The following is a 14,834-nucleotide window of genomic DNA, read 5'->3' as shown; positions in this document are numbered from 1 at the left end:
GGTGATGGGCAGAAATGAATGAATGGGGTATAGATATGGGACACAGTTTATATATGCTGAAGCTTATTGAATAGGATTGTGGATGGGAGGGGAGTCATTGAAGTATTCAAAGTTGTAAGTGACCGTTATGACAGAGGGTTGAGGGGATGGAACTACGATATAGAAGACAGGCAATGTTACAAATGTAGAAGTACATCTTTATGATGTAAACAATATAGGATCAAAACCTCAATTTCTATGCCCAGTTTGCCTCTGAGTTACTAACAACTTGGTTCAGCCTGATATCATGATCAGAAGGATGAAGCCATTGGTGAAATTCAGTTGTCTATGTTAGAAGCACAACACTTTGGCTTCAGTCTTTATAGTGTTCAGCTAGAGGTAACTGTAACTCACCCAAGACAGAAAACTTAACTGACAGCAGGGAAGCAGTGAAGAACTTGACATAGGTGGTGGCCAAGAAGAGCTGGATATTAGTGCAAATGTGGTAGCTGACTGCAGGCCTATGGGCGATGTTGCCCAAGAGTTACGTGCAGATTAAAGAGGAAGAGGAACTCAAGGTGGATTTCTGGAGGACTACCAAAGTTACAGTGTCACAATAAGGAGAGATGTTGTTGTTAGTGATGTTCTGGCCTCTATGTGTATGCCATGTATACAAGTTGCTACATTTAAGTTCTAATGTGTTGCATCAATTCAAAATGCCTGGGAACAACCACAACTGGGGAATTTCAAATATTCTTTCCCAGCTTGTGGAATTCTTTCTGAACAATTGTGCTCCGTTTGGCAGCTACATTTCTTATTCTTGGACTTTGTACCATTTAAGTGAGTCAGAGAAACATACAAGCTTTAAGTTCCGTCTGTTTGACAGGACAGAGTCAGCCTGTGGATTTAATGTGTGGTTCAGCAAGAGGCGATTAAACCTGTTCTTACTGCACTACTCTACCATCCACTTTTGCAACCTCCAGCATACTTAGAACAAATAGACGATGTTCTGGTAAACTAATTATTTTACATCACTTAAATCTTTTTAAAGAGATCAGCCAGTCAAGAACAACCGCAAGTCTGATAAGTCCAAGATATTGCCCAGATTTATCTTTCAGATGCTGATCCTACTGCTATGTATTTCCAGCAATTTTGGTTCCAGTCAGTAATCGTTTCCTATTTTACCATTAGTTGAAAGCTAGTCTCATCAACACAACCTTTCTCCGGTTGCTAAAATCATACTGTAGGTGAGAATTCAGCACCACTATTTATTCTGAAACTGCTTCTGTTGAAAGTGTTTCTATAAAATGAATGGAATATCAAACTATGTCTTGCGGCTGAGCATACCATAAATGGAGTACAAAATTCTGCCGAGGAAGGACAGATGTCATCAGCTCCCATTAAAATATGGATTAAAGCCTTGGTTGCAACAGAAATTTTACAGCCTCCCTTTAATCCGAGTCAACTGTTCAATAGTGAGTCCATCACCAGAACATACTGCAACCTGTTGGACACATTGGAGAGATAAGAGTTAACAATCAGATTGACCTGCATAACTATAACTGGTCAAAGAGCAGCAGGCTTTTTAAATATCCAGGGAAACGTTGAGATGCCTTTGCAAGTAAATACATGACTGCAACATGAACCATGATAACTTTGGTGACCAGTGTAATAAAAATAGTCAGAGGAATCAATTAACCATGGTACAGACTGGATATTTGGTTAAATAAGCTGTTCATAAAGAGACCCATGGACAGATAAATCATGAGGTTGTATCTGTGAAATATGTCTTTGAAGTAAACAAACTGAGGGATACAAGTTTTTCTCGGGGGTTGGAGCGCTGAAAAGAGTGAAGCCCAAGGCTATTCCTTTGTCCTAGATTGGTCACCTATACTGTATTTGAATAAAGCCTGTTCCATATGCTCCACTATCAAGTATCTCGTGCTTTCTCAAAGCATGTCATTGTGAACCACAGGACGTGGTTGACTAATGGGCAACTCAACACAGCCTGTCAAACAGAATGCAACCACTCCAAAGTGAGCTCTGTGAACATCATTTGATATAACATCTGTTCTTGTTAGATTTATCTCTCACAGCATCCGAGTCACTTGGGAATTAAAAATATTTTACAACCCAAAATCAGGAATTACAATAGGAGACAGCACTAATTAAACGCGAGCTTTCCATTTGCGTAAATTTTAATCAACAAAGGTAAAAAGGGACCGTTTGAGTACTTCACATCAAGTCAATTTCTTGTTCAGATTGACAACATTATTAGAGAATGCCAAACATTGTTCAAGAGACAGCAAGGAAATTGAAGCTTTCCTCTCAATGAAATCAGAAGTTCCTTAGAAACTTAAAAACTAATGGTGAGAAATGGCTACAGGGGCTTGGCAACAGATGCCAATACCAAAACAACACAAAACACCACCTAGTAATCATTTCATATGTGATACTTGCAGTAGAACTGGCCTAAACCAGATTGGTCTCTTCAGCCATTAGCAAAAATGGACCATGTGAAGCTACCCCATTCCCAATGATTTACTTGATGCATAGCATGACGCAGTTAGAAGGAACCAGTGGCGATTCTAGTAAATGAAGTGACTTTTTAACATATCTAGCTAGTCAAAAACTACTGTAACATGAAATTATCCAATCCAATTTCAGTTCATTTCCAGCATACTTAAAGACAAGTAAGGAGTTTTCCTTGCATGCTGACCAACATTTCCCTCTCAACTACAGCCATCAAATCATTGTTTACATGTTGCACAAGCAGTCATTGGTGCACATCTGAATAATAATAATAATAATGGAGTAACCTTAATCATAGAATCACAGCAGTGCAAAGGAGGCCATTTGATCCATGAAGTCTTCATCGGCTCTTCAAAAGAGCATTTTACCCAGGCCCCTATCCCTGGCTTCTCCCATCCCCGTAATTCCATACATTTACCATGGTTAATCTACCATGGGACAATTTAGCATGGACAATACACAAAACTGGCACATCTTTAGATCGTGGAAGGAAACGGGAGCACTTGGAGGAAACCCACGCAGACACACACAGAAAATTACCCAAGGCCAGAATTGAACCTGGGTCCCTGGCACTGAGGCAGCAGAAAACTGAAGGATCAACTGATAATTAGCTGTGTTTTGAGAAAAACATTGGATCATCAAATTATTTGAATTAAGCACGTAAAAGGATGCAGTTACAGATCATTTTTCGGAATGCAATTTCTTCTGTAGAATCAATCCACTACACGAGCTATTCAATGCAGCTATGGCTAATGTCTGAAAGCACAATGCAGTTCATCAATGTAAATCTGTAGAGACAGTTCCAATTATTTTGCAGTTAATGATACCTCTACAGTGGGTGAACAGAGATGAGGGGATAATGAGCAATTACAACGTGCATTCTGCCATTAAACCCATTTCTACTATAAGACTATCTTTGCTTACTGGTAAACCAGTAGCTCAACTGGATTTTCTACTTTAATTTACGTCATTGTGTGCCACTCTCACTCTCCCAGCAAACCGAAAATCAGACCTAACATACATTTTCTGTGTCTTAATGCCACTCTGTAACACCATTGCTGATAACATGGCATTGTGAACCTCATCCAAAAATATGCTAGATTCAATACACATGATGTCAGCAACGGTACATTTCCACCACTTCTCCTGACCTCTCCACTGTCTCCAATTTGTCACAAAGATCATCAAACTTTCAACCAATTAAATATTGAGAAAACCAAAGTGATTGGGTGGAATTTTCATTTGTGGATCTGAATCCTGCCATCAGAAAGAAACGTGCATCAGGAATCCACACACGTCATTGTCAGAATTCAGAAGGTGATTTCTGAGGAGGCAGCCAAAGTCCCCATCCAGCTCCCAAAGCTGGAGGGCCAATGGGAGACCGACTAGCACTCAGATCGACAGCCCAATATCAGAAGTGGGAGCTACTGATTCAAGAAAAAAAAGAGAGAGAGGACATTTCAAGATCAAGACGCCCTCGAAAGCGATTATATATTTTTTTCTTTTAAAAACTGCTAAAGCTGACAAGCCAACCATTTATATAGATGATCTGGAGGAGCGAACCGACTGTATGGTGTCGAAATTTGCTGATGACACCAAGATTGGTGGAAAGGCAAATTGCGCGGAGGGTGTGGAGCGTCTGCAGAAGGATCTAGATAGGCTGGGCGAATGGGCCAGGAACTGGCAAATGGAATTTAATGTTGGCAAATGTGAGGTTGTCCACTTTGGTAGGAATAATGGTAGGAAGGTTATTACTTACATGGCGAAAAACTGCAGCATGCGACGGTGCAGAGGGACATCAGGGTCCTTGTGCATGAGTCACAAAAACCCAGCCTGCAGGTGCAGCAGGTGGTCAGGAAGGCGAATGGGATGCTGGCCTTCATAGTGAGGGGGATTGAATATAAAAGTAGGGAGGTCTTGCTGCAGCTGTATAGGGCACTGGTGAGGCCGCAGCTGGAGTACTGTGTGCAGTTTTGGTCGCTGCACTTACGTAAGGATATTTTGGCCTTGGGGGGAGTGCAGAGGAGGTTCACTAAGCTGATACCGGAGTTGATGGGGTTGAACTATGAGGAGAGGCTGAATAAACTAGACTTGTACTCGTTAGAGTTTAGAAGAATGAGGGGAGATCTCATTGAGACGTATAAGATGATGAATGGGATGGATAGGATAGAGATGGAGAGGCTCTTCCCACTCAGAAAGGACAGTAGGACTAGAGGGCACAGCCTCAAGATAAAGGGGGGGCGGTTTAGAATGGAGTTGAGGAGGAACTTCTTCACTCAAAGGGTGGTGAATCTCTGGAATTCTCTGCCCGTTGAAGTGCGGGAGGCTACCTCGCTAAATATTTTTAAGACGCAGGTTGATAGGTTTTTGATAAGAGAGGGGATTAAGGGTTATGGGGAGAGGGCGGGAATGTGGAACTGAGCCACGACAGATCAGCCATGATCTTATTGAATGGCGGGGCAGGCTCGAGGGGCTAGATGGCCTACTCCTGCTCCTATTTCTTATGTTCTTATGTTCTAACCATTTCAATTGACAGCTTTTGGCTGCTGCCGTGGCCCATCTGAAATGAGTCGATGGCTATGCAGTGGCAGGGAGGAGGGTTCACCTGCCAGAACCTCTTCACTGCTGTTTGTAGTCGAGAGGCTGCCTCCATCCCTAGACTTGAGTTCCAGCCTCTGTGGAGAGCTTACAGGTCAAGCTAAAAATTCCAGTTAGCTAAGGAGATAGGTCTTAATTAGATCCAACAGTCCAATCACAGTTTATGAACAGGTCCCCTCCAATCCTCCCAGATAGAAAATAATCCAGAGGCAAAACCACAGGAGGAGGCCAGCCCTCTGTCCCTGGGCCCACTTTCACAGCCACTTAAAAATGTAGCCCAGTCTTTGGGCCCCATCACACAGACCATATCGTAACCAGGACCATGATCATTCTCTCAGCCACTATCCAAAATCAACCTTAAAGTCCTGAGCTTAGTTTATGAACACATATCCTCTCCATCACCAAAACCATCCACAACCAAATCAAAAACATCACTCAGCTCCATCCCTGCCTCACTACATCTGCTGCTGAGGCCCTTGCTTACTTTGAGACTGGACTATTCAAATATCTCCTGGCTGGCACCCCATCTTGCTTTAATCTTGACATCATCCAAAATTCTGCTATTTCCTACCCACATCAAGATCCATTCACTCTTGACCCCAGTGCTCTATGGCAAATACTTGCTCCCACTCCAATCATGCCCCAATATTTAAATTCTGACTACTGTTGTAAAATTTCTCCATGGCCTTATTCCAGCTTGTAGCTTCCTCCTGACTTAAACTCTCCAAAATCTCTATTTCTTCAATTCTGGACCCTTATGCACCACTGATTTTCATCACACCATTACAGCTATGGAGGTGCAAGCCTGGAAATTCCCGCCCTAAACAGCTCTCAATCCTCATTTTGGACATTCCTGAAACCTTACCACTTTGACCAAGCTTTTGGTCACCTGTCCCAAAATTTGCTGACATCGCTCTGTATCAAATCCTGTTTCACAGAACTCTAATGAAGCACCTTGGGACATTTCTCCAAGTAAAGGCACAATATTGTTGTTGAATGCTGCACTGCAGTTAAAAGCAGTGAAGCCAGTTAACATTAAGCAAGACAAGTGTATGCCATTCTAACCTAGAGCTGGGACAAGAGGCTAGGGAAAAACATTGGCATTTGTGTTAATTAACACAATCAATGCAAGACACAATTCAAGGTACACAAAGGTGACATTTCAAAGTTTAAGATCTTTGAGCCAGATCTTTCAATTTTTCTGCTGGTGGGGAGCCTCACTTGATAAAAAGTATGTTTTAAAGTAAGTCTCAAGGGAGAAAACAAAAGGAGAGAGAAGGGGCAAATTTCAGAATATGGATTCAGGCTGAAGGAATGGTTGGGGAAAGGAAAGGGGGACAGATAAAAGACCAGAGTCAGGGCAATGAAGAGTATGGAGGGATGGGGGATGGGTTTTCAGAGCTAAAAGTGATGACAGCAATGAGGTGGGGTGAGGCCAAGAAAGAATCTAAATACAAGGATGATAATTTTGAAGTCTAAGGCACTGTAGGACAGAAGTCAGTGTGAAACAGCAAGGATGTAGTTCTTAAGTGAGCAGGTCTTGGTGTAAAACAAGATACACAAACAAGAGTTTTAGATTAACTGATTTGGAGAGGGTGAAGAATGGGTAGCCTTCCAGGAAGAACATGGGAAGTGACTAACGAGACAATTTTAACAGCAGGAATTAGATTTTCATTAGGTCGGCTGAAACAGGGGTAGAAACACAGCCTTATTACAGGCAAAATCAAGGCAAATAATTCTTAAATATTTGAATTTCTATTTTTACCTGTAAGGTTTACCACCTCTTTATACCCATCATTCAACAGGAATCAACATCCCACCAGAGAAAATGGAGTTTGAATAATAGTCAAACTGTAACTTTGTAGCGGTGTGTTCAATAATCGACAAGAACTTCCAGATGGATTTTGCTGTCATTTTGAAGAATGGATGTTCAGCAAGGAGAGCAGTTTCTCACTATCCAGCTGGCGTCATCTTGGTTGTGACATTAAACCAAATCTTGATTTACAGGTGCAATTGCAAATATTATGTATGAAGGCACTGTTAGAATCCGTCATCAAGGAGGAAATAGCGAGGCATCTTGAGAGGAATTGTTTGATAGAGCAGACGCAGCACGGTTTCGTTAAAGGGAAGTCGTGTCTAACAAATTTACTGGAGTTCTATGAGGATGTGTCTAGGGCGGTGGATCGAGGAGAGCCGGTGGATGTGGTCTTTCTTGATTTTCAGAAGGCGTTTGACAAGGTACCTCACAAGAGGTTATTGCAGAAGGTCAGGGGACATGGAGTTGGGGGTAGGGTGTTAGCGTGGATAGAGGATTGGTTGTCAAATAGGAGGCAGAGAGTGGGGGTCAATGGGTGCTATTTGGATTGGCGGATGGTGACTAGTGGAGTGCCCCAGGGGTCGGTGCTGGGGCCTCAGCTATTTACCATTTATATAGATGATCTGGAGGAGGGAACCGAGTGTAGGGTGTCGAAATTTGCTGATGACACCAAGATTGGTGGAACAGCAAATTGTGCGGAGGGTGTGGAGAGTCTACAGAAGGATCTAGATAGGCTGGGCGAATGGGCCAGGAAATGGCAAATGGAATTTAATGTTGGCAAGTGCGAGGTGGTCCACTTTGGTAGGAATAATGGTAGGAGGGATTATTACTTACGTGGCGAAAAACTGCAGCAGGCGACGGTGCAGAGGGACCTCGGGGTCCTGGTGCATGAGTCACAAAAACCCAGCTTGCAGGTGCAGCAGGTGGTCAGGAAGGCGAATGGGATGCTGGCCTTCATAGCGAGGGGGATTGAATATAAAAGTAGGGAGGTCTTGCTGCAGCTGTATAGGGCATTGGTGAGGCCGCAGCTGGACTACTGTGTGCAGTTTTGGGCGCCGCACCTGCGCAAAGATATTTTGGCCTTGGAGGGAGTGCAGAGGAGGTTTACTAGGCTGATGCCGGAGTTGAGGGGGTTGACCTATGAGGAGAGGCTGAATAAATTAGGCTTGTACTCGTTAGAGTTTAGAAGAATGAGGGGAGATCTCATTGAGACGTATAAGATGATGAATGGGATGGATAGGATAGAGGTGGAGAGACTCTTCCCACTCAGAAAGGATAGTAGGACTAGGGGGCACAGCCTCAAGATAAAGGGGGGGTGGTTTAGAACGGAGTTAAGGAGGAACTTCTTCACTCAAAGGGTGGTGAATCTCTGGAATTCTCTGCCCGTTGAAGTGGTGGAGGCTACCTCGCTAAATGTTTTTAAGATGCGGGTTGATGGGTTTTTGATAAGAGAGGGGATTAAGGGTTATGGGGAGAGGGCGGGAATGTGGAACTGAGCCACGACATATCAGCCATGATCTTATGGAATGGCGGGGCAGGCTCGAAGGGCTAGATGGCCTACTCCTGCTCCTATTTCTTATGTTCTTATGTTCTTATGAACGGATGGATGAAGGTTCTGGTTTTGCAGCGTGCGTATGTGCCTTATATTTATGTAGAGCCTTTAATGTAGTAAAGTAGACTATGGTGTGTTACAGGAGCAACTAGATAATCAAAATTTTGGGCTTTAAGAAGAGTCATAAAGGAGGGAAGAGATGTTGAGAGGCTCCAAGAGAAAACTGCAGTACTTATAGCCATGGTAGATGAAGGAACAGCCACAAATAATAAATAAAGCATTTAAAATTAGGGTTGCACAAGTGTTGCACAGAATCAGGGAAGTACAGGTTTCTTGGTTGTTTGCTGGACTTGTGGAAATTAAAGTGATAGAGAAGGTTGAGGATTTAACAGGGATAACAATTTTGAAATCAAGTTGTCACTTAACCAACAGCGACCTGTGACTACAGGGTTAATAGGTGAAGGTGGTGGGCGTCAGGATACGGGCAGCAGAGTTGTGGATAACCTCATGTTTAAGGAGGGTGGAAGGTGGGCGGCTGGCCAGGAGTGAAACACTCATATTTAAAGCTAACAAAGGCATAAACAAGGTCACTTTCAGTTGTTCCTGAGGTTTTATTTTGCCTATGATGACATTATGAAATAGAATAGGAAATGTTACTTAACAGGATGGAAAAAATGTTTTTAATCAACAAGGAAAATAATTAATATTGTGGATTCTGAGCTGAATGCCAGCATTTGGTGTAAAGATGCTCAAGCTTTGAAGATTTCATACTAATTGCATTTCACAGCCATAAATACTGTCAATACCTCTGGAACTTACAATAGTTAACTCCTTTGCCTGAAACCCTGCATGCCAATGTGATTTAAAGCACGCAAAGGCAAATCCTTTAGGCACTTTCTATATTCTCAGCTTTCAATCACCACTGCTAAAGGCAACCGACAGAGAGGTCATCCTGCCATAATGAAGTACAGACCTTTACCAACTGCATTCTCAGATTTCATTATCCTTTTTCTACACTTCAATATACTCACAAATCATACTCATCTAAAATGGCAAGATATGCCTGCAGAATAATGTCTGCACTGTGTCAATGACTAAGAATGTGTGATATCTTTTTTAGGATAGGAACTCAGTTTTTGGGTGTGGTGATGGGAGTTGATAAGAAACCACAAAGACAAGATACACCTGAAGGAATCAAAGATAACAACATTTGCTACACGAATCTAAGAGGTGGATCAAGAATAGCAAATTGACAGGTGAACTGCTGGGATATTTTTTCCATGATTTTGGCTGTTTACAACAAACAAAACTAGGTCAATGTTGTTTTATTCATTCAGTGAACGTGGGCTATGCTGGCTAGGTCAGCATTCATTGCCCATCGCTACTTGCTCAGGAGAATAAACATGGATCTGCCTTACTCATAAATAAACTGTGGCTCCATTCATTTCATTTTCAGTGGAATTCAAATTAAACTGAATATTGATCCTAAAGTGAAACATTAAGTAAAACAAACTCAAGAGCACACAACAAGTGGAACGACAGAGCAGAAAACCAAGTTGAAGATGTAGTTACAAGCTTAGAGAAAGTTAGAAACCATGGGTTTGGTGCCCCCCAAGGATCAATGTTCAGCCACCTCTTAATTGTTATCTATATACTGCCCTCAATGGCATCATCCAAAACATGCGCTGTGACACTCAGCTCTACCTCAGCACCATCTCCCTCAACTCCTCCACTACTGCCAAATTACCAGACTACTTTTTTGACATCCAGTATGGGCTGAAACTTACTCTAATTAACTACTGAAAAGAGATTGTCTTCAGTTCCTGTTCCAAATTCTGTTCCTTTGCTACCAACTTCATCCCTTTAATTAGCAATAATCTGAAGATAAAGGGATGTCATATTTGACCCCGAAATGAGGTCCCAACTACACATTTGTGCCGTCGCTAAAACTGCCTATTTTAATCTCCATAACATTACTTGATTTTGTCCGTCTCAGCTCATTTGCTGCTGAAACCCTCATTTATGCCTTTCTTATCTCTAGAAAGAAGTATTTATACGCACTCTTAACTGCTCTTCAAAATCTAACCCTCCACAAAGCTAAAGTCATCCAAATCTCTGCTAACCTTCGTCTTTAAATGCCATTTGACTATCACCCCGATGCTTGCCAACCTACACTGACTCGCACTTGAGCAATGTCTTGATGTTAAAATTCTCAACCAAGTTTTTAAATCCTTCCATGGCCTCATCCCTCCCTAACTCTATAATCTCCTCCAGCCCCATGAACCTCAAGAGGTATCTTCTCTCACTTAGTCGCCATCTCTTGGGCATCCCCAATTTTAATAGCCACACCACTAGTGACTGTACTTTCAGTTGCCTAGGCCCCAAGATCTGGAATTTCCTCCATAAGCCTCTCAAACCTTCTGCCTCTCCTTCTTCCTTTAAGACTTTATTTAAAACCTAACTCTTCAAACAAGCCTTTGACTGCCAATCCTAATATCACCTTACATGGCTCGATGTCTAGTTTAACCTTATCATGCCTTGAGGTGATTAAGTTAAACGTGCTCTATAAATAAGCTGGTGTTGTACACGAAGCTACTGTCTTTTTGAATAAATTGTTTATCCAGCTTCCAAATTCAATCAACCTGAAGAAAAGAGACTCGGTACCTGTATGTCATATTGAAGTCTTTTCACAATCTTAGGGATTGTGTAATAATTTTGGACATCTAAACTTAGTATGGAAATTTACTTAGTTAACCAATGTTGGGTCAAACACTGGCATCCCTAACTCATCAAGCATTTCACTATTACATAGCTGGATTATAATTTAGAATATTTATCATTAATACCTTTTACAAATGCTCAAAAAAGCAAAAGACATTCTAGTAACTGAAATGATTGACAACTCCATGCCCAAACAGAAGAGTCCCAGATCAGAAGGTGTGCAGACTCAGCTGGTTAGTCCAAACCAGCAATCGATCAGTAAACCATTCTGGATTACTAATTAACATGCATGTCAATTAGATGTACACGATCTCAAGCCTCCCAAGTAAAGCATCTCATTCTGCAAAAACTATACTAGTCTACTTCAATTTCCTTCAGGTTTATTTTAAGTAATTCTATCTCACTCCTCCTCCTGAACACCAGTTTCCTCAATTTACAAACTAGAAGGTTTCATCCAGTTTTGCGGTGAAGTCGCACACAAAACAAAGCCAATAATTTATTGCCTGCCGGGGGGGTGGGGTGCGGAGAACAGGAGCAGTTGAATTGAGGGGGGAGAGAAGAGAACAAGAGTAGCTGAATTTAGGCTATTAGATATCCTTTATAAAACTAGGTTTTCAGCAATGCATTAACTTTTGCACATAAAGATACAAAATAAATAGACTGAAAAATAATGACAATAATTTTATGGATGACTTAAGAGAAAAACACAGATAGAAAGGAAATGAAAACAGAAAATGTCCTAAATAGCCAGCTGGTCTGGCAGAATCTGTGGAGAAAAACAATCTCTAACAGGTTTTTATTTCAGGTCTACAGCATCTAGTTTTCTGCTTTACAGATGGAAATGACTTGTGATCTGGTTAACAGACATGTGCTCATAAGGCAGCCATAGAATACACTGCAAAAGCAGGTCACATTGTTTCTGTTTACCATGACATCCTTCTATTGCCAATTTCCAAGCAATTACTATAATTTCATATTTCATCAGCGTTTGCTGTAGTATGTAATTGCCACTTCCAATCTTAAAATTACTTCAAAGGAAATCTCCGTATAGGATTCTAAGTTATTGGTAAATCGTTTTGTTCACACCACATTTACAAATGCACTTACTGTTAATTTTTAGCAGTTATTTACAAATTTGATATGCTAAAAGCTAACTTTTCACGAACTGTACGAGAAAGTAAAATTTATACCAATCATTGAACAAACTAATTCATTTTACAACGCTAAACAGGCATGAAAAAGTAAATCTCGGCAAATGACCAAGTTATTTGGTTTATTATTGCAAAAGCCTTAAAGAAAGGGCTATTCAAGTTACATTTTACCACACTAGAGCCTGCGATGTAATTTCGTATAGATTAGTGACATCTGGAGCCTGAACGCACGATGGAGAATCCGAATGCTGTAGAAGCTGGACCTTAATCGTAATTGAAGGAACGCACTTTTAGTACCGGGGAACAACATGAAATCTGTTTAGCTTTCACGTCAACCCAAATTGAAATGAACTCGAACTGGATAGAGCACTGGCCACACAAAAAACACAAACTATTACATTGCCCATCTAAACATAATCAATCCACAGCATGCTGAAACCGATATCAAAAAGGCGTGCTAGCGAGGAATGAAAAGACAACTCTGGCTTATTTCCTTAACCAGTAACACCGACATTTCAACTGAATCACTTACTTACCCGAACAATAAAGCTATAAAGGCGCCCTTTACCGTTATTGCCCGGTTTTGATAGAAGGTAAGTTTTGTAACTGGAGAAACTGAAGACTAGCCCGACCGGTCGCAATAAAATAAACCAGACCAGGTCCTCCACACGATAACCGAGTGACCTGAAATTGAATAGCGCCGATCCCCACCTTGTTTCTCAGCAGGAGGGGAGGAAGGACGTCAAATGACGAGTTAGAGACCTCAAGGCAGATGGATCCGTTATTTGGACGGCAACATAAAACCATCCACCCCGGAGGGAGATCCAGCAGAAAGATGCAGGGACAAATCATCAGGTTGCAGCAGATGGAGCACGGACAGGAATTACGAGCAGAGACAAACGAGACAGGAGCAAGGACGACTCACACAGGCTGTCTGCTGGCTCCGTGGTTCACTATGTAAACATTCAGCCCAGTGGGTTCTGCACATTTCAGTAAAGACTGTTCAAGCGGATTTGTGTATTCACCCTGCTCCACAGCACAAAAGAACCTCTTGACAATCTGCCCAAAACCAAGGTGAACATCAGGCTACCTCGCTTTTCCCTGTAAACAGAGTTTACAACCTTCCTCCTGATGATCCCAGCTTTAATATTACAGCCCACTGTGCGAGGCTACAGTCGCACTGAATGGTTTAAGGAAAGCGCTAGGACTTTCAATGGTATCGAACCACAACATCGCCAACTCTCTCCCTCTCTGTCTCTCTGCTGCCCTGACACGCACTTCAGCTCATTGCATCTAACAGTCTTCTGCAGTTTCTCTCCAATCGAGTCCGCTGTACGGAACCTGGCTATCGCTGTTTTCCTATCTGTATGATGGCTATCAATGCAGTGTAAAGTGGCGCAGTATCACTGGGTGTTATTCAACACCTTCCCGCTGCAAGACTAACGTTTTAACCCACAACTACATTCTTGCCCTTGTGTAAACTAACATTTTGCTCGGGGGTGGGGAGGTTGCTGCGTTACCCACTTGCATGTCCACATCCTTCCTTCCTTCATTCCCTCCTGGTTATTTGTAAAGCCGTCGCGGTTATTTTGCACTCACACAGTTTCCTCGCTCTCTCCGCGGGTCCTTGCTGTCAGCCCGAGAAACCAGTCTGCTCACCAGCAGCCGCAGTCACTCAAGTCTCTGGGTCCGCCTCTAGCTTCCTTGCCGCAATCCCTTTGCCCGGTTGTCCTCTGCTGTTGCCTGTATGCGTAGGGGGGGCGATGCCCGGGACCCCAGCAGCAATACCCAGTGTCAGTCTCTCCGTCAGCAGCCCCGCCCCGCTCGGCACCTCCTGCACCAGCGGCCGATCCTCCCTCCCGCCCGCTCCCAATCCCAATCCCAGTGCAGAATTCCTCACATTCCAGGCGCCAGCCGCGCTCTGCCTCCCTCCCAAAACAAATCACCGCAATCCCGGAAGAGATTCCCCGCCTCCGATCCTTCCCCCCACCTCCACTCAACACTTCCCCCCCCCCCCTTCCTCCAAAGCAATGCGCAATCCGGCGGAAGTGATCCTTTTCCCCAGGATTGCGTAAACGGTGGGAAAGAATTCCGCAGGGAATCGCGGCGACAGAAACAGAGAGAAAGAGCGTTTGGAACTGGGCAGTTTTCCAGCGAAGACACGTGGAAGTATCAGTGGCATCTGGGTCCTGCACCAGCGGCTCATCACTGAAGTTTGGGTAGCTTTCTTCCAAATAGAAATCATTTGATATAAAAAACACAAACGTTATGCTAACTAACAATTCATAGCCCTTTTTTAATGACCATTATCTCACCTTCACTGTACAGAAAAAGTTTCAACAGTAAATATAAAAGTACTTTTGTATCAGGATTACAAAATTTAAACTAACGTTTTCTTGAATGTACGGGGAAATCAAGGGGAGTTTTCCTTTTATTACAAAGGGGATTGTTAGAAAATGCAATTCCCTACCAGAAATACCAGGCA

General features: G+C 42.6%; 1 protein-coding gene across 10 annotated transcripts in view; it reads right to left on the bottom strand.

The window, feature by feature from the left end:
* Nucleotides 1-14,168, bottom strand: part of LOC145342742 (amyloid beta precursor protein binding family B member 2-like) — a 338,577-nt gene extending 324,409 nt beyond the window's left edge. For 4 of the 10 annotated variants that reach the window (XM_080188284.1, XM_080188283.1, XM_080188302.1 and 1 more), the window contains exon 1: nucleotides 13,949-14,167. The gene's annotated coding sequence lies outside the window, so the exon portion shown is untranslated. The other 6 variants (XM_080188293.1, XM_080188340.1, XM_080188291.1 and 3 more) reach the window with 5 other exon arrangements.
* Between the last annotated feature and the right edge of the window lie 666 nt (nucleotides 14,169-14,834).

Source organism: Carcharhinus amblyrhynchos, chromosome 1, assembly GCF_965287045.1.
Source record: "Carcharhinus amblyrhynchos chromosome 1, sCarAmb.v2.hapA, whole genome shotgun sequence".
Classification (NCBI taxonomy): domain Eukaryota; kingdom Metazoa; phylum Chordata; class Chondrichthyes; order Carcharhiniformes; family Carcharhinidae; genus Carcharhinus; species Carcharhinus amblyrhynchos.
Note: the sequence above shows the minus strand (reverse complement) of the source record. Positions and strands in the feature narration are given on the sequence as shown.